Here is a 27214-nt window from a genome sequence, read left to right as displayed (position 1 = left end):
ATTTGTTCACAGCCTCTGGCAAACTGCAGCTTCTCTGTTATGTGGGTGAGAGTGTGAAATTCAGCAACGGCTACGCTGGGTGTCTCTGCTCTGTCATGAACGAAGGGAGGTGTGTTTTTACTACATTGGGTCCTTCTCTTCCTTTAGTCCTCATGGCAGCAAATAATCTCTTCTCTTCTTTGCTGCCTTTAATTTTGATTAAAGTCTTGACTGGTGCGCCGTAAAGGAAGGCGCTGTGGCAGGACAACCCACTGGCGAGTGTGTTACAGGGCCCCATCCACAGAGGACACGTGAGTTGTTACAACCCCCCACTGTAGCACTTTGACTCAGCTCAAGCAGTGACAGCTCATGATTTTTGCTCGGTGGTCTCTGGTTCTATCTCCCGTGTGTCAGGGCAAGCAGGAAGAGTAGGGAAAAGGGGTCCAACATACAGTAAAGCGGTGATTGGCCATGTCCTGAAAAAACATTTCAGAGAGAAAATCCTATAAATCTCTCTCTGCAGACGCTGCATGGCTGGGCCATAATCAGCTGTTTTGTTTCTGGTAGGCGTCACAGGAGAGAGATGAGTGAAGAGAAGGTTGGAAGGGGGTGCCAACGATCGGATGGCGTGGAAGAAAGTGTAGAGAGGTTTTGGGGGGAAGTGAACCTACGGGGTGTTGACACTGGCATCACTGGAGGAGGAAGTCGTCACTCAAAGCATACCTCTGCCTGATGCCCATTCCGCTAAACAGGACACTTGCCGTGTGTATAAACCTGTCTGGCTTCTCAGCATTGCCTTGCATTCTAAGGCTCCGGGCAGGGGGATCAGAGCTCTGTGACGCGGGGTGGAAACAAGTGATTTTTATTGAGCTAGCAGAGGATGAAATGGAAAGATAACGACAGCCTGCGATAGGGCATGAGAGAGAGAGAGGCTGGAACAGAAAGATAACGACAGCCTGCGATAGGGCATGAGAGAGAGAGGCTGGAACAGAAAGATAACGACAGCCTGCGATAGGGCATGAGAGAGAGGCTGGAACGTGACTCTCTAGTTGGCCTCGGTCCCAGTGGGGATACAGCTCCCTCCGGGGGATTTAACTGGAGAGCGTGCAGGTGGCTCGTACGGTCTCCGCCAGGCTTTGTGCAGAGGAGAGAAGGAAATCACACCTAATCCAGAATGGATCAAGTGTTCATTGGATTTCTGCACAGAGCATCCTAAGCACGAGAAGGGGACAGGATGGCCAGCCCAGCAGCTTTTCCAGCCAATAACTGTCCGTTTCTGGATTCCCCCTACAGGAATACCGGGAGCACGCCTCTCGGGGTGAGGTCTTCTCAGTGCAGTGGGCTTCTTTGGAACAGTGCCTGGTACCGAGCTGTTGAATCCAGTCGATTTTTTTTTCAATATCGAATGTGCCCTCTGAGTTCATAGCGTATCAGAGTCATCTTTCAGCATCATTCGGCCTCTATTAATCAAATCAGATTTCTTCGTGGCTCTCTGACAGCCTCCAAGGATCACACAATTAATTAGCTGAGGACCTGAGTCAGTCTATTCCTATTCAGCAAAGCACGTAGGCATGTGCCTGAAGTGGAGCATGCAGTTAAGTGCAGGGGTGGAGTTAAAAATGTGCTAGTGCTTTGCTGAACCAAGGCCTACGTGCAGGATTAGACGAAATGTTGCGTCAGCGTGGGCTAGAGAAAGGGACGAGGAGCGTGGCTCCTACATCTCTGCCAGTGACTTGTGTGACTACGGACAAGTCCCCTCAAATATGGCTTTGGTCAGAAAAGTGACTATGTAACCCCTCCGCTTCCTGCAGGCAGGGAGCAGCGTCACAGCTGCTGACCTTGGTGATCTCTAAATTGTCTCTGCAACAGGTTGATCCTAAGCCCTGGGTTCCTGCACCCTGTGAATCTGCGCTCTGTGGCTCGTGTCTGTCTCTAGTGCAAAGTTGCGTTCTCCAGTCTGCTGCCTGATTGCTAAGCGGTGTTGTGCAATGCTGTGTTTGCTGACCCCATTACTCACTTCAGTGGGTTGGAGTCGGACTCCTCGCTGTGAGCCAAGCAGCACGAACTGAATCTGCAAGATCCAGGCTGCAGAAGGCAGCTGGGGGATGGTTTGATGAACTTCTCCCCACTGCTGAGGTCTCCCCTTCTGGAGGGAACAAAGCAAGTTTGCAGTCAGTTGTGTTGTTGGCTGCACTGGAGCCAGACGAGGGAACCAGGCCCCGTCTCTCCCACTTCCCTGAAGTACGCAGTGGAGGCTTGAGAAGTCTGTAAGCTGCTAAGTGGCCTTGCCAGAAGATGACGGGAATTACTCCACTCACCTGATGCTACCTCCTCTTCCGTTCCAAGGCTTGCTGCAGCTGCTAGGAAAGGCCAGGGGGTCATTGCAGACTTTGGAAACAAGAAGCCAAGTACAAAAGCCTCATACTAGGGAGGCTTCTAGTGGGAAAATAGCAGCATTTTCATGCAGAAAGAGAGCAGGAGGACTGGAGGGAGCGTAGTCTAGTGGTTAGAACGTGGCACTGGCAGTCAGTCGACCTGGGCTGCATTCCCTGCTCTGTTGTGGACACTTTGGGTGAACTTGGCAAGTCACTTGATCTCTCCGTGCCTCAGTTTCTCCATCGGTAAGATGGGGATAATAGTGATCTACCTCCCAGGGATGTTGCAAGACTTATTTGTTCCATTTGTGAACGCCTGGTTTATTTCTTGTCGATGTGGAAAATCCAGATCCTATGGTGATGCGCTCTTTAGAAATGTGTAGTAACAAGTAGTGTTTGCAAGGTGCTATTTGATTTTTATTAGTGGCATTATGGGAGAACCTGGGGCCCCCGAATAAGGATCAGGGCCCCCGTTGTGCTGGCCACTGGACAGACAAGTAACAAAGGAGGCACTCACCCCTGCAGAGAGCTCTTGAGGGACAAAATAGTGTTTGTGGGGGTGATTTTAAATACCAGTCCCACAAACTCCCCCTGGGATCTGAGAGTCAAGCTGGGGTCTTCCTGTCTCGCCTCCCCCCCCTCCCAATAGAGATTCCGCCGGGCTAAAATCTGCCCCCTCAGAGACTCCTGTGCGGTCCTGTTGTCTTCGAACTGGGTTAGCACAGGTACAAGTGAGGCATGAGTCTGACCCTGCAGCTGGGGATTAGTCAGTTTTTCTGGTGCTGTGGCAGCCGGGGTAGACGCCGGCTCCCTCTCCCGTATCTGCTGGCCTAAGAGCAGTAACGAGAGTCAGGACATGGCTACACTTGCAGCTGTAGAGCGCTGTGAGTTAAACCCGCCTTCGGAGAGCACAGTAGGGAAAGCGCTGCAGTCTGTCCACACTGACAGCTGACAGCGCACTGGCGTAGCCACATTTGCGGCACTTGCAGCGGCATTGGGAGCGGTGCATTATGGGCAGCTATCCCAGCATGCAAGTGACTGCAACGTGCTTTTCAAATGGGGGTGGGGGTGGGGTGGAGTGTGACGGGGAGTGTGTTATGTGTATGTGGGGGGAGAGAGAGTGGGTTTTGGGGGGGCTGAGAGCATGTAAACTCAGACAGCATGTAAACTCCCCGTCCCCCCCGCCTCTCTCTCTCACACACAGCATTCCCGGCTGTCAGAAACGGGCATATCCGCATTCCTACAGTGATTCAAAGCAATGACAAGAGTGGCCACTTGACTTAAGGGGATTCTGGGACGTTTCCGGAGGCCGATCAGAGCGCAGTAATGCAACACCTCGTCCACACTGGCGCCACTCGCCGAGGTGGAATACCAGGAGCGCTGTAGCCGCGGAGTCAGAGCGCTCTATGTGCCTTGCCAGTGTGGACGGGGAGTGAGCTAGTGCGCCCGGGGCTGCTTTAATGTGCTCTAACTCGCAAGTGTAGCCAAGCCCTGAGAGCTGCTGTCCCTCATTCGCTGCCAGGGATCCAGTGTGGGGAATAAGAAGGGGACATCTGTGCACGGTCACTTCTTGGTCCAGCACTGCCCTTTGGGGCAGATCTTCACAGCCCGCGGCAGCCTGCAGCGAGCCTCCCAGCCCGGGTTGGCAGACTTGGGGTTGAGGGACCGGGGGGTGGGGGTGGGGCTCATGCTGCCGTGCTGAAAGTTGCCGTGCTGCCATATCTACACAGCTATTTTTCGCATGGTAGCGTGAGCCCCGTAAGCCTGAGTCTGTCGCCCGGGGCTCAGAGTGGGGGGCTGTGTAGACGTACCCCGAGAGGGCCAATCGTCTAGGGCTCTGACTAGATGACAAAAAGGTCCTTTTCCCCCCCAGTTCAGTGTCGCAAATGCCGAGATTTTTGCAGACAGTTAAATTATCGAGGCGTTACGCTGGGTCTACAGGGGGCGCTGGGATGGGAGGCGTTTCCCAGTTGCGAAGTCCATTTTTATAAAGCACCTTTCCTCGGTGGTCTGGAGGCGCGCCGCGTGCTCTCGTTTCGTCAGAGCCTTAGACGTGTGTGCGTTCATCACATGCAGTCAGTGGATCTTCACATCGCTTCGTAAATGTCATGCTTGAGGAAAGGCAAAAGACTATCTAAAAATAACCCGGGGCTTCCTGCCCAGATGGGACGGAAGAGAGAGGCTCCCCGTGCAGCCACCTCCTCCCAGCAACGCCTAGTTCCTCTAATCACAGTTTTTCTCCTCCCACCTTCTTCCTCCTGCCCCACCCTTGGCAGCGTCTGCGGCGGAGACATCCCCCTTTGGGGCCGGGGATGGCCCCTGGCTCGTTCTGAGTGTAACTGATCAGGCCACGTGATGCAGTCTCAGTGTTCCCTGGTAAGTTCATCAGAGCCCCAGGTTCTCAAAGCTGTAGACAGCTCCCATGGGGTCCCCCTCAGCAGATGGGGGCAGACATCCTAGGTTGGCACATGACCGAAGCTCTCACGGCCATGTTCAAAGCACCTGGGGTGAGGGAGCGCCTGGGTGCTATGCACTTAATGCTGATCTATGGCCTGCCCCCATGGTAATCAATGGGGGTTTTGTCTGTGGGTCCCCGCACTTTAGATCCAGATCCAAGCAGGCCCCTTCATCTACAATGGGCCAAGTGACTGGTTTTGGATCTAAACAGCCCCTTAAGCGTTGGGAAGGTTTGGAGCTGGCCATGGTGGCTCAGACCCATGCCTAGCCTTCATGGTTGGATGATGTACGTGCATAGGCGCTGACTTCCCCTCTGCCCTGGGGTGCTTGACCCCCCCCCCCCGGCCCTGCCCCTGCACCACCCTCGTGGGGCCCCAATTCCACCCCCTTCACCCAAGTCCCCGCCCCTGCACCATCTCTTTACCACCTCCTCTCCCGAGCGCGCCGCGTCCCCACTCCTCCCCCTCCTTCCCTTCCAGAAAGTCCTACGAGCCGCCAAACAGCTGTTAGGCGGCTGGCGGGAAGCACTGGGAGGGAGGGGGAGGAGTGGGGATGTGGCACACTCAGGGGAGGAGGAGGCGAGGAGCGGGTGGGGGCAGGGGGAGCTTGGCTGCCAGTGGGTGCAGAGCACCCGCTAATTTTTCCCTGTGGGTGCTGCAGCCCCACAGCACCCACAGAGTCGGCGCCTACGCGTACACGCACAAAGCTGATGTTCGCCCAGGATGTGTGTATGGCAGCTTGTTGCTCTCCCTGGTGGAAGATGATGGGTCGTGGAGAAGGAGGAGGAAGATTATTAGAGCCCGTTGGCGTGATCCTGGTCTGGGCTGAACGGGACGCGGCTGTGGGGATCGGAAGTCTAATACGTTGCAATAGTGGGGGTGGCCCAGTGATGGAGACACCAGGAACGCAGCCCCTCCCCGCCCCCGGTGTGCTGTGATAGCTGCTATCTGCTGCCGTCCATCACGGCTGAGCGTTCCTGGGAGATGGTATCAGGCAGCGTATCTGCGGAGGACACAGCTGCCCTGCGCGAGGCTGCAGTGAGCGCTCACCCTCTGCCGAGCCATTTACCAAAGCACTTTCAGTTCCTGCTGAGAGGAAAGTGAAATTCTCTGTGTGCTGCGCGGTCCTAACTGGTTTCAGGCTGTTGCAGCTGGCGCCACAGAGTGAGGGATGCGATTCTGCTGAGCACGGGGAAATGCCAGAGTCTCATTACCCTGCAGCTCGAATCGTAACCCCTGAGTTATCACTGGCTCACTGGATCCGTGTCCCATGGATTCAGCTCCAGCCCTGAGTATCTCTCGCTAATGCCTCAAAAAGGAAATAGCTGGGAATGGCAACCTGTATTCTGTAGTGGCGAGGCAAGTTTGTGAGGGGAAGCTGGCACTAGAGAGGCAGCATGGTATAGGGGGTGGGCCACTGGGACAGGACCCCTGGGTTCTATTCCCAGCTCTGCCACTGGCCAGCTGGGTGACCTTGGGCAAGTCACTTTCCTTGCCTGTGCCTCAGTTTCCCCTCTATTCTATTTTAGATTGTACTTTTTTGGGGCAGGGACTGTCTCTTTCTGTGTCTGTGCAGCACCCAACAACCAGAGGGGAAGGATTGTCCAGCGGTTCGGGTCCTACCCTTGGACCCAGGAGAGCTGGGTTCTATTTCTGGCTCTGCCGCAGGCCTGCTGGGTGGCCTTGGGCCAGTCACTTCAAAGAATCCTAGAATATCAGGATTGGAAGGGACCTCAGGAGGTCATGTAGTCCAACCCCCTGCTCAAAGCAGGACCAATCCCCAGACAGATTTTTGCCCCAGATCCCTAAATGGCCCCCTCAAGGATTGAACACTTAACCCTGGGTTTAGCAGGCCGATGCTCAAACCACTGAGCTATCCCTCCCCTACTTAGTCGCTCTGTGCCTCAGTTTCCCCATCTGTACAATGGGGATAACGGCCCTGCCTCCCAGCGGTGGTGTGAAGGGAAATGCATTAGAAGGTGAGGCGCTCAGCTGCTAGGGTGATGGGGGGGGGGGTTAGATAAGCACCTCTAGACCTATAGATAAGCACCGTAGACTAGGGTCCTTAGTTCAGTTGGCACCTCTGGGTGCTACTGCAGTACAAATCGTCGTCATGATAATTGCATTGCTGCTACCAAGCTCTGCCGGCCGTGCAGATAAACCGAGAACTTTGGTCTCTTTAGTGCTGCTCCGCGTCCCACTCCCTGCTGTGGTCAGTAGACTCCTATAATCAAAACTATTTATTCTTCTTCGAGTGATTGTTCACATCCATTACACATTAGGTGTGCGCACGTCGCGTGCACGGACGTCGGAAACTTTCCCCCTCAGCGGCTCCCGTCGGGCCGGCAGGGGGTCCCCCCCCCCCCGCCCCCGCCAGAGCGGCGCCCCGCTCTAGTGTGTATATATATCCCTGCGGCCCGACCCTCCCTCAGTTCATTCTTACCGTCCGTGTTGACCTTGGAACAACTCTTATCTCTCGCCTGAGAGTGTCCCTTAGCGTTAGTAGTCAGTGTTAATGTTAGCAGTTAGCAGTTCTTTAGTAGTTAGTTAAGCTCCTTTGTTTTAGGTGTTTGGTCAAATCCCGACACCGGCCCTGGGTGGCGGGGCATGTCGCACGCCCAAGGCTTCAAGGCTTGTGCCGCGTGCCGCAAGCCTATGCCGATCAGCGATCCCCACGACTCGTGTCTCCGTTGCCTGGGGGAATAGCATCAGAAAGAGCGCTGCAAGATCTGTAAGGCCTTCAAGCCCAGGACTAAGAGAGAGAGAGACTTTCAACTTAAGCAGTTGCTCATGGAGGCTGCATTACAGCCCTCCACTTCGACGCATCTGGCCGCGGCACCGTCAGCCTCGGTGCGGAGTGCCCCGGCATCGGTTCGTGATCCTGCACCGGTGGGGCACCCTAAGCCTACGGCACCGAAACAGCAGGACCGCCCCCGGCACCGGTCGTCTTCGCCGACAAAATCGAAGGGCCAACCCAAGGCCCGAGGATGCTCCCCGCATAAAAAGGTAGCGCCCGTGAAGACCTCGAGTGCGCCCCAGGGCATTGCTGCCCTAGGACAGATCCCGGTGCCAGTGGCTCCGGCGCCGAAAGGCCCGTCGAGCCCCGGGATAAGCGCATCAAGTGAGGAGGAAGGGCTGGAGGAGCTTTTGGAACAGCCCTCCACGCCGGACACGTTTGAGGCAGCAAGGGACCTCATCGAATTGTCCGCGGAGAGCCCCCTCCAGGCCAAAGACAATCCAGAGCCGACACCGAGACTGCCATCCAGAGGCAAGCCGGCAATGGTGCGCCCATCACGGTCACCATCTCGGCACCATTCACGGCGCCGATCCCGGTCGAGCTCTGCCTCTGTGGACTCCCGGCTACCCGCGGCGCAGAGAGCCTCACAGGCGTCTGGCCCTAGCAAGCGCCCGGCACCGGCCCAGCGTTCCCCGGCTCCTTATTCGAACAGGCACCGGGACGTGTCAGTCATGCGATCCCTGAGACTGACCACTAGCAGTCGTTCCCGGTCCCGAGGACACCGGTCCCAGTCCCGGTCCAGGTTGGCAAGGCGCCACTGTCGATCCCGGACCCGGTCACGGAAGCACCACTCTCCGACCCGGACCGGCACCGTCCCACGGCACCACCGTGGCCATCAAGGTCACCGTCCGTGGTTTCTGAGGCAGACTCGGGCCATTCCAGCAGATATACCCACAGGGCACCAGCTAGCAGGGAACACCAAGCCGCTTGGCACCCACAGTGGAGCCCGCCAGGACAGTGGCCGTTCTGGACTCCATGGGCCTACCACCAGCAAGGCTCCCCCGTCCAGGACCTTGAGATCTGGCCCCTCGGGACACCGGTCCCACTCCCCGCAGGGGCGCCCCTCCTCTCACAGGGAGGCCACGGTCTCCAGACCACCGGAGCAAGAGAGAGCCGGCACGGCACCGAGCCCGGTACCGTCTCAGGCCCGCTCAACTGGACAGACTCCAGAGGAGCTCCCAGCCGGTGAGGAGTTGCAGGAAGGGTTAGAGGAGGACGCACAGAAGGCCTTAACCTCTTCCTCCTCGCCAGATGAAGCCGTGGCGGGCACGACAGTGTCAGGCCCTCCCCCGATTGACCATCGGGCGCACCAGGAACTACTCCGCCAAGTAGCCCTCAATCTGGGGTTGCAGGCGGAGGAGACGGTAGAGCAGGAGGACCCCATGGTCGACATTCTAAGCCCTGAGGGCCCCTCCAGAATCGCGCTCCCGCTCATAAAAACGGTACAGTCTAATTATAAGACAGTATGGCAAACACCGGCCTCCAGTGCACCAACTGCGAAGGGCGTAGAGAGGAAGTACTTCGCCCCCTCCAAGGGGTTCGACTTCCTCTTTTGTCACCCGACACCCTGTTCGCTGGTCGTATCTGCGGTCAACGAACGAGAGTGACATGGCCAGCAAGCCCCGGCCCCCGAGGCCAAGGAGGCAAAGCGCTTGGACTTGTTCGGAAGAAAGGTCTACTCGTCCGGGGGCCTCCAGTTAAGGATCGTTAACCAGCAAGCGATTCTGAACAGGCACAATTTCAATTCTTGGGCATCAGTCTCCAAGTTCAAGGATTCCCTGCCCCAGGGTTCACAACCCGAGTTCGCAGCCATAGTGGACGAAGGGAAGGCGGTAGCCAAAACCTCTCTGCAGGCCTCCCTTGACTCCGCGGACGCAGCTGCCAGGACAATCGCGTCAGGAGTGGTGATGAGGCGCTCGGCATGGCTGCGGGCTTCAGGCCTTCCACCAGAGGTGCAAAACATCTTGCAAGTCCTCCCGTTCGAAGGGTCAGGCTTGTTCTCGGACCAAACGGATGCCAGACTACATAGCCTCAAAGACTCCCGAGCAACCCTCAAGTCGTTGGGAATGCACACCCCAGCTACAAAGAGGAAACCTTTTAAGCCCCAACCGCCGCAGCAGAGACAGTACCACTCTCGCCCCAGGCAGGAACCGTACCGCAGAAGGGGCAGGGACAACAGGCGTAGGCGAAACAACACGCCTAACCAAGGCCAAGGCAAGCCGCAGCCTGGCAACAAGCAAGGATTTTGAAGTTGCGATCGAGGACAACGTACCGACCCTCATGCTGGACCCTCCCCTATGTTTCAGCGACCGTTTGTCCCATTTCTACTGTGCTTGGTCCCGTATAACATTGGACAGTTGGGTCCTTCGCACGGTGGAGGTGGGATACACCCTTCAGTTCTCCTCGCCCCCTCCCTCCCATCCCCGTCCCTCTTCAGGGACCCCTCTCACGAGCAACTCCTTATACAGGAGGTGCAGGCCCTCCTCAGAGCAGGGGCGGTGGAAGAGGTCCCTCCAGACCTAAGAGGGAAAGGGTTCTACTCCAGATATTTCCTTATTCCCAAAGCAAAAGGGGGTCTCCGCCCTATTTTGGACCTTCGCAAACTAAACAAATTCTTAGTGAAGGCACGCTTTCGCATGGTCTCCCTTGGCACTATTATCCCATCCCTGGATCTGGGGGATTGGTATGCTGCCCTCGATATGAAAGATGCGTACTTTCACATCGCCATCCGCCTTGCTCACCGGCGGTTCCTGCATTTCATCATCAACCAACACCATTTCCAATTTACGGTCTTGCCCTTCGGCCTAGCAACGGCCCCTCGAGTGTTCACGAAATGCATGTCCGTGGTGGCAGCCTTTCTTCGAAAAAGAAAGATGCGGGTATACCCATACTTGGACGACTGGCTCCTCGCGGGCAGGTCAGAGGACGAGGTCCGCTCCCACGTGGCACTGGCATTACAGGTGTTCCGCAAGCTCGGTCTACTGGTCAATGTGCCCAAGTCCTCACTGATCCCCACGCAGAGACTGGACTTCATAGGTGCAGTCCTGGACTCGGTGGAGGCACGAGCAAGTCTTCCAGTTCCCAGGTTCCTGGCCATTCAAAGAGCCGTAACTCCATCCAACAATTTCCCACGACCACAGCCAGATGCTGTATGCAACTCCTGGGACACATGGCGGCTTGCACACACGTAGTCAGACATGCCCGCCTAAGACTCAGATCGTTACAGCTGTGTCTAGCCCAAACGTATCGCCCCAGCAGAGACCCCTTGGACCTGATAGTGACAATCCCAGTTCGGGTGTCGAACTCCCTCCGCTGGTGGCTCGATCGACAGCAAGTTTGCGAAGGGGTCCCTTTCGATGCACCGCAGCCCACCCTGACGCTAGTAACAGATGCGTCAGACCTGGGCTGGAGGGCACACTTAGGGGACCTGCGGACCCAGGGCTTATGGTCCAGGGAGGAAAAGTTGCTCCACATCAATGTGAAGGAGTTAAGGGCAGTTCGCCTCGCCTGCCAGACCTTTCACGCTACCATAGAAGGCCACAGCGTGTCAGTTCTGACAGACAACACTACCGCCATGTTCTACATAAACAAGCAGGGCGGGTCCCGATCCTCTCCCCTCTGTCACGAGGCGCTCCTCCTATGGGACTTCTGTGTAGCCCACTCAGTCCAATTGGTGGCAGCATATCTTCCGGGGGTCCAAAACGGGTTAGCAGACCGCCTCAGCAGGTCGTACCACATGCACGAATGGACGCTGAGAAAGGACGTCCTACATTCAATTTTCCAGAGGTGGGGGTTTCCCCAGGTGGATCTATTCGCCACCAAGGACAACAGCCAATGCCCTCGGTTTTGTTCATTCCAGAACCTCAGCCCGGGCTCATTGGCAGATGCCTTCGCGATTCCATGGGGCGGGTGCTCGAGGTACGCCTTCCCACCATTCCCGCTCATCCACAGGGTCCTGCTCAAGACCCACAGGGACAAAGCGACAGTCATCCTCATCGCACCGGCGTGGCCGCGCCAGCATTGGTTTACGACCCTGCTGGAACTGTCATCAACCGCCCCGATTGCCCTACCCCTGCACCGAGACCTCATCACGCAGGACCGGGGTCGCCTACTCCACCCAAACCTACCGTCGCTACATCTCACGGCGTGGAATCTCTCTGGCTAAACGCTACGGAGAATAGGTGCTCCCACCAGGTCCAACAAATTCTCCTTGGTAGTAGGAAGCCCTCCACAAGAGCGACCTACCTTGCCAAATGGAAGAGGTTCTCCCACTGGTGCGAGCCTAATCACATACAGCCTCTGCAGACCTCCATCCCATCAATACTGGACTACTTGCTGCACCTCAAGCATCAAGGGCTCGCCCCCTCCTCAATTAAAGTGCATCTGGCCGCCATATCGGCGTTCCACCCGGGAGAGTTGGGTTTTTCGGTATTTTCCAACCCCACAGTAGTCCGATTCCTCAAGGGGCTGGAAAGGGTGTTTCCCTACTCATGCCCGCTGGTCCCTACATGGAACCTTAACCTGGTCCTAACTAAACTCATGGGACCACCCTTTGAACCCCTAGCCTCTTGCTCTCTCATGCTCCTCTCATGGAAGGTAGCGTTTCTAGTGGCCATTACATTGGCTAGGGGGGTATCGGAATTGAGAGCCCTCACTTCGGAACCCGCTTATACAGTTTTTTATAAGGACAAGGTCTAGCTGAGACCGGACCCCAAATTCCTCCCTAAGGTGGTCACACAATTTCATATGGGGCAGGACGTTTGTTTACCGGTGTTCTTCCCCAAACCCCATACGGACCCAAGCCACTGCAGCCTGCATACCCTCGATGTCCGTAGAGCCTTGGCATTCTATCTGGAACGGACCCGGCCATTCCGCAAGTCGACACAACTGTTCATTGCCATTGCGGAGAGAATGAAAGGCCAGCCTATCTCGGCTCAGTGATTATCAGCATGGATTGTGCTTTGCATACGCACATGCTATGAGCTCGCCAACGTGCCAGCCCCGGCGATCAGGGCTCACTCGACTAGGGCCCAAGCATCCTCGGCGGCTTTCTTGGCGCAGGTTCCACTCCAGGAAATCTGTAAAGCGGCCACCTGGTCGTCGGTGCACACATTCACAGCCCATTACGCAGTCCATCATCAGACCAGAGAGGAGGCAGTGGTCGGCAGGGCTGTGCTTCAATCAACCGTTACTTGACTCCTACCCTCCTCCAATGGTAAGCTTGTGGGTCACCTAATGTGTAATGGACGTGAACAATCACTCGAAGAAGAAAAAACAGTTACCTACCTTCTGTAACTGTTGTTCTTCGAGATGTGTTGTTCACGTCTATTACACTTCCCACCCTCCTTCTCCTCTGTCGGAGTCACCGGCAAGAAGGAACTGAGGGAGGGTCGGGCCCGCAGGGATATCTATACGTTAGAGCGGGGAGCCGCTCTGGCGGGGGGGGGGGACGGGACCCCTGCCGGCCCGACGGGAGCCGCTGAGGGAAAAAGTTTCCGACGTCCGTGCACGCGACGCGCGCACACCTAATGTGTAATGGACGTGAACAGCACACCTCGAAGAACAACAGTTACGAAAGGTAGGTAACCGTTTTATTGCTTTATTTCTTCTAGCGTGTCAGTTCTTAGCTCTCCCTGGGTAAGACCAGTCCTGCCATAACTCACTGGATTTGACAGTCCTCTGTCCCGTTGCCTGCTGTGATCTCAGCACGTCCCACTGTGTTACCCACTGTACTTTCCCCATCCAGCCACTATGCTTTAAACCACCCCAAAGTGCGAGTGCTCCACGTGCTGACAGATCATGATGTGGTGAGACGGTGGCAAGAGACAGCAGCGATACAATTTCCTGACCTATTTTATAAAGGTTTACGCCCAGTGTAGAAAGTGTGTCAAGCGCTGTGGGGCCTGCAAAACCCCCTGGGTGGGATGGACATTTCTGAGTACGAGATAAGAAGACTGGAAAGAGATTTTGAAGGTCAGATTGTGTGTGTCTGATACGTTCTCCATCTCCTGTGGACACACAGAAAACTGTGTTTTCTGTTTGTGCGCTTACCAGTGGTTCTGACGCTGTCTCAGCTACGGGATGGCATCCGATGTGTGTGTAGTCTTAGTAAGTTGTGTGTTCCCGGAGGCAATGAATAAAACCTATTTTCACAAGACAGCCTGTGCATTAAACTCATGGACAAGTTCTCCCTCTGCCTTCAGCGCTACGCGGCTTTGTAATGTCCTATTTTCTAAAGAAACACTAGCAACCTTTGTAATGCTCAGGATTTTCTTTTACTGACATGCATTTTTTAGCTTAAAGCAAACCAGTGAGTGGCATAAGCAGAGAAAAGGAGATGAGTTGCCAAACAGATTTCAGTCTTTGGCTTTTGAAGAGTTAATAGCAGTGCATTTAGGCACCTAACCGAGGCTCCAAAATCTACCTTTAGGCACCTAAGTGGTAGCCTGATTTTCGTAAGTGCTGAAGTTCCCGTTCAGAGATGCTGGATACTCAACGCTTCTGAAAACCAGTCTGTTAAGTGCTCGGTGTGGATTTAGGAGCCTGACTTTATGCAACTCTTTTTAAAACCTTGCCCTATGTTTCTAACGGCCTTTGTCCTTCTCTGGCCCACCTAATCACAGAGTCCTAGCGTCCGAGAGCCTCACAAATGTTAAAAAATGAATCTGTGCAAGACTGCAGGGAGGTGTCTCCATTTTTCAGCTGGGGAAACTGAGGCACAGAGATTTACATGACTTGCCCAGGAGCACATGGGAGCCAGGAATTGAAACGGGATCTCCTCAAATGTTGTATTTTCAACTCATTTAAAAATAAATTAAAAGGCCATGATTTCTATTTAAGATTTAACATTCTTTTTAGTGTATTAAGTGTATCTGCTCAATGTGCAGCGGCAGTCAAAAACGCAAACAGAATGTTGGGAATCATTAAGAAAGGGATAGATAATAAGACAGAAAATATCATATTACCTCTATATAAATCCATGGTATGCCCACCCCTTGAATACTGCATGCAGATGTGGTCGCTCCATCTCAAAGAAGATATATTGGAATTGGAAAAGGTTCAGAAAAGGGCACAAAAATAATGAAACAGCTTCCATATGAAGAGAGATTAATAAGACTGGGACTTTTCAGCTTGGAAAAGAGACAACTAAGCGGGGATATGATAGAGGTCTATAAAAACATGACTGATGTGGAGAAAGTAAATAAAGTGTTGTTTACCCCTCATAACACGAGAACTAGGGGTCACCAAATGAAATTAATAGGCAGCAGGTTTAAAACAAACAAAAGGAAGTATTTCTTCACACAACGCACAGTCAACCTGTGGAACTCCTTGCCAGAGGATGTTGTGAAGACCAAACCTATAACAGGGTTCAAAAAAGAACTAGATAAGTTCATGGAGGATAGGTCCATGAATGGCTATTAGCCAGGATGGGCAGGGATGGTGTCCCTAGACTCTGTTTGCCAGAAGCTGGGAATGGGCGACAGGGGATGGATCAATTGATGATTACCTGTTCTGTTCATTTCCTCTGGGACACCTGGTATTGGCCACAGTCGGAAGACAGGATACTGGGCTAGATGGTCCTTTGGTCAGACCCAGTGTGGGTGTTCTTATGTTCTTTTGTTCTTAAGTGCCAGTGAAAGGTGTTGGATTGACAGCTCTTGAGAAGAAGGTCATCAATAGCAATGGTAGAAGACAGAATGACTGGGGAAACCAGAGGTGGGGATGACTTGGTGAAGTCATCTTTCTGTGCAAAACTACAATCCAACTCCCTTCTTGTGGGCGTCACTGAAGACGTGAGATAGGCCTTTGAAGGAGTTCCAGATGGTTTGCCCTGAAAGATTAACTTGCCTCCTTTGTGCTAATGTAACAGGGCGGGCGGGGGGAGATTTGGCATCTATGTCCCCATTTGTAGGTATATAAAGCCCGTTTCTGTATTCCTAACACATTCAATGTTGTTCACGTCCCTGGTTGGGTTTCCATGTTGTGTGGACACTTGTTGCTGTTAGCGAGTGCTTTGCGGTGCTTAGATCCCACCGTGAGCGGTGCTATTTCAAGCCTCAGAGAGACTCTAAAGGAAAGATATAACTGAGGCCTTGACCATGACTGGTCATTAATAAGTGTATTGTATTTTTCACAAGAGCAAACGTCTTAGCTGCAGTGTTCAGTAGGGGGATAGATTTTTAAGGCCAGAATGGACTGTAATGATCACCTCGTCTGACCTCCTGCAGGGCAAAGAGTAGAGAATTTCACTGAGCGATCCTTTGTCAAGCCCAGTAACTTGTGGTTGCACTAGACCATATATTCTAGAAAGAGCCTGATTTTAAGCTTGAGCTGGACTTTAAGATGTCAAGTGATTGAGAATCCGCCATGCCCTTTAGGAAGCTGGGCCAGTAGTTAATTGCCTTCGCTGTTAAAAAAAATCTGTCTTATTTCTAGTTTGAACTTTGCTGACTTCAGTGTCCAGCTGTTGGATCTTGCTTTGCCTTTGTACGCTAGATAAAAGAGCCACCTAGCATCAGCTGTTGTCTCCCTGAGTAGATGGAATAGACCATGATCGAGTCCAATTCCAATTGGGTAATTGCCTTCTGCCTCCTTGAATTTCCCTCTCATTTTTCTCCATCTCCTCTCTTAAACTGTTGGGTGGGTTAGCTGTGTGTGGTTAAACAAGTGCTAGTTCCACCCCAGTGATGGCCGCACTTCAGCGGGGGGTGGGGGGAGGGGAAAGGATTCCCATATATATAATTTATAGGGATTTCTATGATACTGGTCACCTTAGCTTAAGTTTATAAAATGCTTTGTGCCCTAGTTACCTTCTTGACCGAGGTGTTTATAAATACCAAAGGGAAAGAGAGAAACTGTCAACAAAGTTTTGAAGCATCGAGTCGGTGAAAGGAGAACCAAGATGCTTAACAGGAAGGAAATGGTCAGACAGGCAATGTAAGTTGGAGCAAATAATTATCATCTGATAACTCACCAGAGGAAAGCGGAGTTTGGGAGATGAAGACACCAGAGTTACAGAAAGGGAAGGTTTCAGAGGGGTAGCCGTATTAGTCTGTATCAGCAAAAAGAACGAGGAGTCCTTGTGGCACCTTAGAGATTTATTTAGAAATTTATTTGGGCATAAGCTTTCGTGGGCTAAAACCCACTTCGTCAGATGCATGGAGTGAAAAATACAGTAAGCAGTAAGGGAAGGAGAAGACACGAGCCATCGGTGAGAGAAGGGCCCTGCAGAAGGACTGGATCAGGAGGGCAGTGTATGGTGACCTAGCAGGAACTCGCTGATGTGCTGAGCCTTTGGGTTCCCAAATTTAGGGGGCTGGGTGTGGGAGGCCTGGCAGCTCTGCCAGTGAGAGTCTATGGCCTCTAGCTGCGGGGTAGGGAGGAGCTGCTCTTCAAGGAGGAGTAGGGCTGGCCTGAAAACAAGAGCTGAGTTTCATGAAAAATTTGGCGTTTTGACATTTGTTTCCGTTCTGATGTTAAAGCCCCTTGAAAATCTTCTGGAGAGAGGGAGCGAGACCCCATCCTCAGCCCAGAATAGCTCATCGCCCTCACTGGGGATCTGGGAAACCCAGGTTCAAGCCTCTGCTCTGCCTGATTTGGCAGACTCACTGGTCTGCCACCCCAGTGGGGTGGGGCACACGCTCCCTCTCGCTTTGACCAGTATTTGGACGAGGGCAGGCATGTCCTGGCCCTGCGGGAGGAGGCAAGGCACCAGAGTTGCTGCTTAGAGGAGAGGGAATGTGCTGAAACAGCCTGGCAGCAGATCCTACAAAAAAACAAAAACAAATCACTTTGCCCTTCTAGAGCCCCTTCCATCTGCAGGTCTCCAAGCACTTTGCAGACATGAACTAATTAAAGGCTCTCAATACCTAATGAGTTGTCAGGATTATTACACTAATTACACAAATGGGGAAACTGAGGCACAAGGCAGGTCAACAACTTGCCCAGGGTCACACGTCTGGTCAGTGGCAGAGCTGGGAATTCAACCCAGGTCTTCTGAGTCCCAGCCCTGTGCAACATCCTCCGACCCCCTCCCCCTCCAGGAAAGAGCAAGAGAAAACCATCAAAGTTGGCCTGAAAACTCCAGCTGCTGCATGCTAGGGCTTTCCCACCTGTGGCAGGCTGGGTGATCAACAGGAGACGGAGGGAGAATGTGCTAATTGAGACTTGCTCCTTTGGTGGGAGGCGGGGGGGGGGAAGGTGAACAGAGCGTTTGCATAGCCCACTCTCTCCAATCAAGCCAAAAGTACCACTCAGAAGTCCAGATTTCCTCCCCGCCTTCCACAGAGATGCAACCTACCCAGCGCCTCCACCCCTGAGCCCCAATGTCGGGATGTGGGAAACCCTGGTGCAGGCCAGGCTACGGCACTGCTCAGTGTCTCCTTCTGAGGTTTGGTCTCCTGCCTCTTTGTCTGATGGTAACAGATGCGACCGGAGCACTCTCCTCTCTGAACTGGGCCTCGGGCCAGGCCCCTTCAAACCACCCAGTGAAGATGGAGAGCAGTGTTGAGTCTCCAGCCTTCGTTTCGCTGCTGTCAACAGAGCGTTTTCACCCTTCTGCAGGACTCTTGCATGAGATTGATGCCGTCCCGTCACCGTGCGTTGAGCTTCACAGATTGGCCTGAGCCCATCAAGGACCGACCTTGTTTCTCTGATTCCCACCTTTGAAATGGCCACTTCTGGGATCTCGCTCCACAGGGTTCCCGCCAGCTCTTCCCCTCCCTTGGCTCTGCCTTTTCCTTGGCGAGCCCATCGCAGCAATGGACGTCTTGGCGGGTGCTGGATTCTGGTCTCAGCCAGTGCGGGGCGGCGGGCAATATATTGAATGGGGTCAGTCCATGGGTGGGCAGAGAAAGGAAACGGGGACTGTGGATGAGCAGGGAAAGGGAAGCGGAGAGAAGCCAGGAAGCTTGCCCGGAGCGAGGGGAGTCAGGGGTCTGCTGGAAGATGACAAGGAGGGAAAGGCCAGGTGTCACGGAGGGCAGCTCAGCGTACTGCCGGCGGGATGCTGTGCACAGATAGACAGAGGGGCTCAGCCGTGTGCAGAGAGGAGGGAGCCGGCCGATCTGTGCAGGGGGCGGCCCAGGCAGAAAGGGAAGGTTCCTGAACTTGTTTACAAGAAGCTCTCGGCTGGCCTCTGCACTACAACCGCATCCCCTTTGCTCCGGGGCTGATGGGACAGCATCATTATGGAAATGGAAGTAAAACCCGAGAAGGTGAAGCGTGGACTAGCGCTCGGTGGGAACCGGGTTGTTCTGATCCCTGAACTTCCCTCTCTGGCAGCATCAACTGCCCTGAGCTGCCCCCCGGCCTGGCACCATCGCTTTTGGTTTCCTTGCTGGGTTCTGGGGCTGGCAGCCCCCGCGGGGGCTCAGATGGGCAGCAGTGGTGGCTCTGAGGCCAAAACTGCTCAGGTAAACACCTGGCCTTGTTCAATCATCCTAGCTAGAGAATCCGGGCCACGTCCTCCTCCCGGTGACTGAGAGATTGAAGAGACTGAGATTGTTACCTGGGAAAGGAGACAGATCAAGGGGGCGGGATGGAAGGATGTAAAACCCGGCTGGTCGAGAGAAGGTGGATCAGGAGCGTCTGGTCTCCCCGCCGCAGAACACAAGAACAAGGGAACTGTAACAAGGCAGGGCTTCTCCCCAGCTTGCCAAGGGCTCGTTGCCAGGCCCACAGTCTCTATAGGTTTATTGTCCAAACTTAACCAACCAACCAAAAGCCGTTCCTCAGCTCACCCTTTCTCTCACTGCCTTCCTGCCCACGGGTCTCTGTCCGTCCTGCTGCTCCTGCTTTCTAGCTCTCTAGGGCAGAGGTTCTCAACCTTTTTCTTCTGAGCCCCCCCGCTCCCCTCCAACATGCTATATAAACTCCATGGCCCACCCATGCCACAACAACTTTGTCAGTAGATTAAGAGCCAGGGCCGGCGTTAGGGGGTAGCAAGCAGAGCAATTGCCCAGGGCCCCCACGCCGCAGGGCTCCCTGCAAAGCTAAGTTGCTCAGGCTTCCGCTTCAGCCCCGAGCAGTGGGGCTCGGGATTTGCCCTTCTGCCCTGAGCCCCAGTGAGTCTAACGCTGGCCCTGCTCTCTGGTTTATTTTGGCAGCCCCCCTGAAACCTGCTCGCAGGCCCCAGGCCCCTGGTTGAGAACTGCTGCTCTAGGGCTCCTTTGTAGCCCCTGGGTGCTTCCCAGTCGTCTGTGGCCTTCTGGTTCCAGCTCTGAGAGCCCTCTGCTGCTTTCAGCCTTCCACCCTCTGCAGCCTTCTCTGGCCTTGGCTCTCTCTGGCTCAGGAAGGACAGCTTGCTAGCCCCTCTACTGGCTTTCCTGCTAACTCCTCCCTCTTTCCAGAAAGGGCCTACAGAGAGCTGTCTGAAGCTCTCCCTGGAGGCCGCCTCCAGTCTCCTGACTTCACCTGACTCATCCTCACCAGGGCTTTCCCACTGGGTCTTTTATAGCCTCCGGTGCTGACAACTTGGGAGCACCTGCTCTGGCACAGGGGTGCTGGATCTACTTCATTTACTGGAGCCAGTCACCCCGTGACAGGGACGTTCAATGACATTTTAAAAGGTGGCACATTCAAAACCTGATCAAACAAAATACTTTCCTCCCCACAAGGCGTACAATCAGACCGTGGAACTCACTGCCACTGGAGGTCATTGAGGTCGAGAACTCAGCAAGGTTCAAAGACTAATGGGACATTTACATGGATATAAAGAATATCCAGGGTTATCATAATTCGTGACAATAAAGCTGTTGGCAGGGAGATGAACCTTATGCTTCAGGGTTTAAATCAGTCTCTAACTAGTTGTCCTCCTGATCTCTAATAATGGGGTGGGGAGGGGGAGCAGATTATCCCACAACTGCTGCGGTGGGGTTTTTAACTCTTCCTGTGGAGTACCTGGTGTTGGCCACTGTCAGAGGCAGGACACTGGCCTAGTTGGGCCGTGGGTCTAATGCAGTCTGGCCATTGCTACCTCCCTGTGTAGCAGTCTCCATTATAGATGCCCTACATCTTCCCCTGATGAGATTCCCTTTGAGTCTAACACCAGCTCCGGTAACATTGTCCTCTTCCCCCGGCTAATGCCCTGTCTCTGGCTGCCACACACACATTCAGGTGACTGTCCCTTTAAGTGCTCTAGGCACAGGACTGACTGCTGCCTCTGTGTCCCTGAGTACCTTTTCAGGCTGTCTCTCTTCTACTGTCTGGATGCAGGGCCCCCTGCTGCTGCTGCCGCAGCCTGCTTCTGTGCTGGGTTGTCTGCTCCCAGCCCTCTGATTGCTCTGAGAATTGGATCCCAGAAAGCCAACTCTCTTGCTGGCCTGGGAGGGCCCCTTTGAAAGTGTTTTCACCCCTGTCTTACTCTTGGCCAGCAGAGAGGTGGGCAGAGAGTAGTCGCATTAAGTGGGGTACAGTTCGGGCTCAGCAGATTCCACATGCTGTCTCTTGCTCTGACGAGGCGGCGTTCTCATACCTGTGCAGGTTGAAGGTCCGGAAATCTGGAGCTGTGATACAAATTACTTATAATATCCTAACCGCACATTCACTAAATATGTGGTGCCTCATTGAATTAATTTGGAGTCAGCCGCCTTTGATCTGACATAGGGAGCTTCTATTACAAGTCTAAATTACCAGCATTTAAATATCAGTTGGTTTGCACTTGGTTCTCGGAGATCTGCCCACAGCACCGAGCACTGCTAATGAATTTCTCCATTGTCGCTGTGTTCAGACATATTTGTACTAACTTTTGTTAGTTTTTAAAGCCATGGAGGTCTCAATCTCGGACAAGACAGATGTTCTGTCTGTCCCATAATGTACCCAGTGTTCTCTGCCTGTGTGTAAAATCTTGCTTGTTTCTAAAAGAAGCATAATTGTGTGGGCAGAAAGCTAACGGCTGATGTCCGTTTCCAATCCCAACACAAACGTAACGCAGAATTTTGAATCTTTTTGCGAGTGGCAATTAAAGTTCATTGCAAGAATAAGGCCAAGGTGTTTCTTGAATTATTTCCCCCTTGGAGGACACCAGAAATCCCGAGGAAACGACTCACCCCAGCCAGTAGTTACAAGCACTATTCAGAAGCACTGCTAAGAGCCAGGGGACATTCGCTGACATTAAAAGGTGACAACTACAAAAGGAAGTGCCCTTTCACACAGCTGTGTCCGCTGCAGAAAGCCGCTGAGTATGTAGTGAGATTCAGAAAGGGGTTGGACATTTAAGAGCTTTATATCATGAATATCCACTGTTATCATAATTAATGACAGCCAAATATTTTGGCAGGGTTATTAAACTCCATGCTTCAGGATCTAAGCCAATCTCCAACCATTAGAGACTAAGGTGAGACCTACTGCGGATACACATTATCCCAATCTTCTATTGCCGGGTTCTTATTCCTTTCTCTGAAGTGTCTAAGTTCACAGACAACATACTGGACCAGCACCAGATCTACATTACAAAGCTTTGTTGGCCTACCATGTTGGTTAGGGATATGCAAAAAGACACACGTCCAGTGATACAGCATTGTAGACCTTTCGAGGCTGCCCAACAGCCCTGCGCAAAGGCGCCTGTTATAAATGTACACACACTAGTCTCAGTTTCTCTCAATTCTTTTTTGGTTGGTTGGTTAAGACGTGAAGCATGTTTGTGAAGAAATGACACAGACCCATCACGGCTAAAGAGGAAGGAGAGTCCCCGGGTCAGACAGAGTCACTGCCTATGTGGTCATGTGGAGCAGGAATGAGCCGTGTGACTCAGGAGGGGGTTGTGGGTGCCGCTAAGGGTGTCAACAGCAGTATGTGCTCCAGGTGATGTTTCATGGCCGGTTGTTAGCCCAGGTGCGCCAGGTAGCGTGTGGGAGTGGCTGTGATCTCTGCCGTCTGCGCTGGGTTCTCACACTCGTGGGGCTGCGATTGTGGAGGTGGTCGAGTTCCCTCCCTCACCCTCCTTTAAGATCATCTTAATTATTTAAAACTAACGGCTGAAGGCTCTGGCGGCAGTCAGCCTGCGTTTAAATGGAGGTCATTGCAACATACTCTCATAAGAGTACAACTGTTAATGTCGTATATGTGTGTGTGTGTTTTTTTTTTTTCTGGTAAGTTCCCGGTTGCTGTAGCAGCATTTGAGGAAGTCCCTCAGCAAGCAGAATACCCGTAGCTAACCGTGACAGTGGAGGAAGCCAGAGAAGGGGGAATGGAGCGCCGGGCTTCAGAATTCAGATATCACAGCTAAAAAAAAGGTACTGGATTATTTACGTGTGGGGTTTTTTTTGCTTGGATAAAAAGCCTGCTGGGGTGAGGAAGGGAAAGAATTGAGTGTCGGAGCAGTACGTGTTTTTTCATCTTGATTGCCTGGCAGAGTGTAAGGGTTGGAGTGAAGATTGCTGCCTTATTTGTGAGACGGAAACTTGATAAGACAGCCCTTTGATAGGGAATCTTAATAAACCAGCATGCATGGATGGATGATACCACTTTTATTTGCCGCTTAACCTCTTTTCTATCAACTGATCCCATAGCTTCCTGTAGATTCAGCTAATTCGGCCACCGAGAGAAATAGCAGCAGAGGGGCAGAGAAGTAAAGAATCATGAGGCGGGCAGGAAATGTTTGTTACTGGGTGGGATTCAATACACAATGGAGAGACGGAGAACACTCCTGTAAAGGGAAGCCGCATGGGACAGTGGCTAGAGCGTGGGGCTGGAAGTCAGGACACCGGGGTTCTCTTTCTGAGTGATCTTGGTGAAATAGTTCCCCCCGCCCGTGCCTCGGTCTTCCCATCAGTACAATGGGGATAATGCTGGTGTACCACACAGGGGTGCTGTGAGGCTAAAGAGTGGGGATCATGACGCTCCCCCACCATCACAAAGCATTTTAAGATCTATGGATGGAATGTGCTGAGCAGGATTAACCCTGTTTCAGGGGACTCTGGTTGTTTTCTGCTTGGCCTTTCTTTGCCCGATTCAAAGCTGGAAGTTGCAAGTGGGCTGTCATGCTGTGTTCTCCTTTCATTTTGGTGGTTTATCCAGGAGCTGTCTTAAAGCACATTTCAGTTCCTGTTTCTTTTATCTCGTGTTTGTGGTGGGGAGTTGCTGCATCGCTTGATCAGGTTCATACCCTTCCCTGATGCGGGCTGCCAGGCCTGTGCTCAGACCCATAGGCTTGCTTGTAATGGACGCTCCTCCCCATTTAATCTGTGGCCGGATAATTCCAGGCGGTTCTGTGGGGCCCACGGTGACTTGAGCTAGACTGGCCGTGAAATCAGTGGCACTAGAGTTGAAATCTCTATGGCAGGTTGCATATCCACCTTCTGTCTCAGCCTCCCATTCATGTCTGTCTGTCTGTCCCCTTTCTTTGCAATGCCATCTGAACACCAAACCAGCTCTGCAAAGGCACCTCAGTTGTGACCTGCCATACCACTGCTACTCCAGTCCTCCTCTGCTCCTGCTTTGCTAATGCACTGCTCTCCTGCCCTGCTGTAGTCCTAGTTCCCCCATATGTAGCTCTGCAGATGCATCTCAACCTGCTTCTACCCACAGTGCACATGCTGGTTCCCCTGACAATAAGACTTCAGGCCTCTCCCATCACCATGCATTCAGCTATTTGTCATTGTAACGTGCCAGTCCCCTGATGCACTGCCTTGTACTCCAGGGCAGAACTACCCTTTGCATTGTTGGTAATTCCCATATCACTCTGATTTGCATGAGCGAACTTCGGCCATGTGGGTGCTAATCAGATGCAGCGAGGCGAGGTGAAAGGAGCTCTTAAAGTGCCTGTGTCTTCCTCACAGTATCCTCGAATTCGGCTGTCAGCTCCTGGCGCCTTCCTACCGTGGAGTGCTGGTTGATTAAATAATTACAGACGCAGGCCTGAATCAGTAGTGACTTGTCAGGAGGGTTGTGTAAGTTACGCAGTGGTATATGAGTATCAGTCTTTGGGTACTTGTACGCTGCAGCCAGGGGCGGCTCCAGGCACCAGCGCAGCAAACGTGTGCCTGGGGCAGCAAGCCGCGGGGGGCAACGTGCCAGTTGCCGTGAGGGCGGCTGTCAGGCAGCCTTCGGCGGCATGCCTGCGGGAGGTCCGCCGGTCCCGCGGCTTTGGTGGCAATTCGGCGGCGGGTACGCCAAAGGCGCGGGACCGGCAGATCACCCGCAGAAACGCCGCTGAATCCGCGTGACCAGTGGACTGCCTGCAGGCATGCCGCCGAAGGCCGCCTGACTGCCGTGCTTGGGGCGGCAAAAAACATAGAGCCGCCCCTGGCTGCAGCGCGTTGGGTAGACAGACAGGCAGTAGCTCAGCTCGGGCTAGCATGCTCAAAAGCAGTGTAGCTGGGAGTAGCCATGGCCGGCAGCTCAGGCTCACCACCCAAGTGCAAACCCGCCGGGAGCCTCTGGGTATGTATTCCGGTGGCTAGCCCCAGTCACCACCCATGCTATCCCGGCCTACCCTGCTCTGTTTAATGTGCTAGCTCCCAGTTGCAGTGTAAATGGACCCTTTGTGGTCCTAGGTTATGTCCCATTCAGTCTAGAGGAGGTTAAGCCGGTGCCACACCTGTGTTGACGGGGTTGGATAAAGGTGTCTGTTGAGCTAATTTGAACTCAGGCTACAGCTTCTGAAACTTGCCTCTGAATTTGCCCCAGAGCGTGGGATTAAAAGCGGTGACCCTTGCAGTGCAATCTGTCATGCAGCGTAGCTTGAATCCTATGCTCTTCGAAGTCCCACAGGAAAATACGTGGCAGCAGCGGTGAAACCTGCCTTCAGGACTGTGATCCACGGGCCAGATTCAAAGAGGAGCGTGAGCTGGTGAAAACTGTGCTAAGGGGCATGTTCCACCAACGTAGAGAGGGCCCGATTCCCCACTCCCTGGTGTAACTGCCGGGGCAGGGTGGAATCCAGCCTGCTGTCCACAAGCTCTTTCGGCTCTGCAGGGCTAAGGGGAGTGAATGTTAGGGGCAGTGGGGTTACGCAGGTGTCACTGAGGGCGGCAGCCGTGCTGTGCTTCCAGCAGAGTGGGGAGGGCTAAAGTGGCTGTAAACCAGCTTTGAGCACTCAAGCTTATGGGCTTCTCCGAGGGCCTGTGTAGTCCCTGGCATAAATTAGAGCAGGCCCAGCGGTGCTCTCATTTATAGCCGTCTCAGATGGGGCTGCCTGTAGGCTGCTCCACAGTGAAGAGCAACCCGGAATCTCTGTAGGGGCATGTGCCAAGGAGCTTCTCTGACATTTCCCCTCCCACCCCGATAGGCCCTGTGTGAAGGGGACATGGTAGGGCCTTTGATGGCAGCCCCACACCGTAGCTGTGCCGGGGAAATGCCCCTCTGAACCTTTGGGCCCAGTTCTGGCCCCTCTTCTCTGCCAGAGAGGTATACAGGGCCAGAATTCTGAATTCTGAGACGCTCTCCCAGAATTCTTGTTGGTGATGGTGATGTGTGAACCACAAGGAACTCAGCGTGACTTTCAGATCTCGGTTGTAATTTGCATAGATGGCAGTCAGAAAAAAACCCTTCTTTTTGCACGCAAACTGATCAAATCTAATCTGGACTGGTGGAGAGGCGGCAGCCGTGGGACCCCAGGAAGGGCTTGTCTGCACAAACACTTCGTTTGCAGCGAGCAGTTAGTGCACTTTCAGCTTGTCCTCTCGGAAACAGGGCTCGTCGGAGCACGCTAATGAACTGCTAATTTGCACCAGCAAGAGTTACAGGAACAGTTAGTCCATGGCAGGCTAGTGCAGGGTAGATTCACACCCCAGCTAGCCGCGGACTAACGGTTCGTGCCGACACACATTCAAAGACATGGTGTCACAGCAAACAGAAAGTCACACAGTTGTGGATAAACAAATGATATGAATAATAGACAGTCAGTCCTGAGCCTGCATCACTGAAGGATCAGGGACTAAACGGTTAATAAACCTCCAAGCCCCCTGCAAGGTGAATGAGATTGTCTGTAGCCCGATGAGGAAACCAAGGCACCGAGAAGCCACGTGCAGTCCGCCCAAGGTCCCAGCGTGAGCTAGGGGCAGAGGTGGGGACAGGGCCAGGCCTATGGTTCTACTCTGACCACGCTGGGCCTGCAGTGCCTTTTGCTGAGGGAAACGTGAGGTACTATTTCTCAGTGACCCAGATCACTCATTTAGCCGGTGCATTGTCTCCCGATCAAAAGGGAGGGTGTCTGTGTGACCGTAATTTTGACTGGTCCCCGTGGGTCACTTTCATGCCTCTCCTTCTGCTGCGACTCCTTTCCCTGTCTTACTTAGAGGCGGTGAGATTTTCATGATAGTCTCTTGCCAAACACTTCAACCTGGGTTGCCTAATCTGGGGGAGGAATGCATTTTGTAAGCCGTGGAGGGATTTGTGGCCGCACAATGATCTCCCTATATGTGCCAAGCCCCACTCCTGTGTACTGGGTGAGATACACTGTGACATGCTCTGCTGTGTAATAGCCATTTAAAGGGGATAAAGGACAAAAACACTTTGCCCGCCTAGTGGTTTACAGACACTAAAGAGTTAATCCTCAGAGGGTTGGACTAGATACCTCCTGAGGTCCCTTCCAACCCTGATATTCTATGATTCTATGATCCCCCTTCTGAGCTGTGTGGTCCTGATTTTACAGGTGGGGAAACGGA

At 53.4% G+C, this 27214-nt stretch overlaps 1 protein-coding gene across 1 annotated transcript in view; it reads left to right on the top strand.

Moving 5' to 3' along the window:
- Window positions 1–27214, top strand: part of ARAP1 (ArfGAP with RhoGAP domain, ankyrin repeat and PH domain 1) — a 232725-nt gene that overhangs the window by 22050 nt on the left and 183461 nt on the right. Inside the window, exon 2 of the mRNA XM_065423386.1 lies at window positions 22702–22840. The gene's annotated coding sequence lies outside the window, so the exon portion shown is untranslated. The remainder of the gene's footprint in view (window positions 1–22701; window positions 22841–27214) is intronic.

The sequence above is a fragment of the Emys orbicularis genome, chromosome 1, assembly GCF_028017835.1.
Source record: "Emys orbicularis isolate rEmyOrb1 chromosome 1, rEmyOrb1.hap1, whole genome shotgun sequence".
Taxonomy (NCBI): Eukaryota; Metazoa; Chordata; order Testudines; family Emydidae; genus Emys; species Emys orbicularis.
Note: the sequence above shows the minus strand (reverse complement) of the source record. Positions and strands in the feature narration are given on the sequence as shown.